Raw genomic sequence first — 1602 nt, forward strand, 5'->3', positions numbered from 1 at the left:
AGCAGGTTATTCAGCAAGACATTCCAGGGGAAGGCATGAAACCTTTAGAAATCAATATTGGGGGAACCACTTGCCCTAATATTTCAGACATGGTCATGAGTGAACTATATCTAAAAGGGGACTTATTCTTGAGCTGTACAGAGGATAGACAAAGATAGATAGGAACTCTCAGTCTGGGGTAAGTGATGTACTGTATCCTTGGTGCTTGGGGGGGCAACAGTGGGAGAGCTTCTAGTGTCCTCTTGATGGCACCTGGTATTTTTGGCCACTGTGGGACAGAGTGTTGGACTGGTTGGGCCATTGGCCTGATCCAACATTGGCTTCTCTTATGTTCTTATGATCCTCAGGAGGTACAGCAATGCACACTTCATGTCCTTTCAGCATCACCACGAACTAAGGAACATCAGAACAGCCCAGCTGGATCAGACCAGTAGTCGATTTAGTTCAGCATCTTGTCTCACGCAATGACCAACCAGTTCCTCTGGAGGGCCAACAACAGGGCATAGAGGCTGAGGCCTTCTCCTGATGTTGCCTCCTTGCACTGGGATTCAGATGTGGAGATTCCCTCTACTTCCCATGGCTAGTAGCCACTGATATACCTCTCCACTCTGAATCTATCTAGTCCCCTTTTGGAATCACTCATGTAAAGAAGTATTTCTTTTTTGTCCATCTTCGTATCCATCAACTTCTTTGGATGCCCTCAAGTTCTAGAATTTTGGGGAAAGGAAGAAAATGTTCTCTGTGTTCATTCTTTCTACCCCATGCTCAATGAAACCTTGCCTTTTTAATTTGAAAGTGTGTACAGTTCTGGTCGTAGCTGCGGTGGCTCAAGTGGTTAAGACGCTGAACTGCAGGCTGTGGAAGGTTGGTAGTTCAGCAGTTCGAGACCCAAGTTGCCGCATGACGGAGCGAGCTCCCGTCTCTAGTTCAAGCTCCTGCCAACCTAGCAGTTCGAAAGCAAGAAATTGCAAGTAGATAAATAGGTACCACTTCGATGGGAAGGAAACAGCGTTCCGTGTGCCTTGGTGTTTAGTCATGCCGGCCACATGACCACGGAAACGTCTTCGGACAGCGCTGGCTCTTCGGCTTTGAAACGGAGATGAGCACCGCAACCCTAGAGTCGGACTCGACTGGCTTTTGATCAAGGAAACCCTTACCTTTACCTTTTTACAGTTCTGGTCACCACACCTCAAAAAAAGTCCTCCTCTGGAGAAAATGGCTGCTTTGGAGGGCGGGCTCTATGGCATTGCGCCCCCCTGAAGTCCCTCCCCTCCCTGAACTCTGCATTCCCCAGGTTCTACCCCCAAAATCTCTAGGAATGTCCCGCTCTGGATCTGGCAACCTGTAAAGTACTGGGTTCGCACACGGAGACTCGGACTACGACATGCTAACCAGACGTGTTTATTGTACTCCACACAAGAGAACACATACGACCCGGCAAGGGCCAACTATATACACTCCACCCGGGCACACCCACAGTTCCATTGGTGGGTTTGAATTTCCCTCCAAGGTCCTATTGGAGGACTCAGGGTGGTCTAGGATCCTTGGTCCCTATTGTGTTTGGAACCAAGCTAAGGACTGAGGCCGCAGACCCCTGGTGGC

This window comes from Gekko japonicus, unplaced genomic scaffold (genome assembly GCF_001447785.1).
Source record: "Gekko japonicus isolate JY-2015 unplaced genomic scaffold, Gekko_japonicus_V1.1 scaffold1058, whole genome shotgun sequence".
Classification (NCBI taxonomy): Eukaryota; Metazoa; Chordata; class Lepidosauria; order Squamata; family Gekkonidae; genus Gekko; species Gekko japonicus.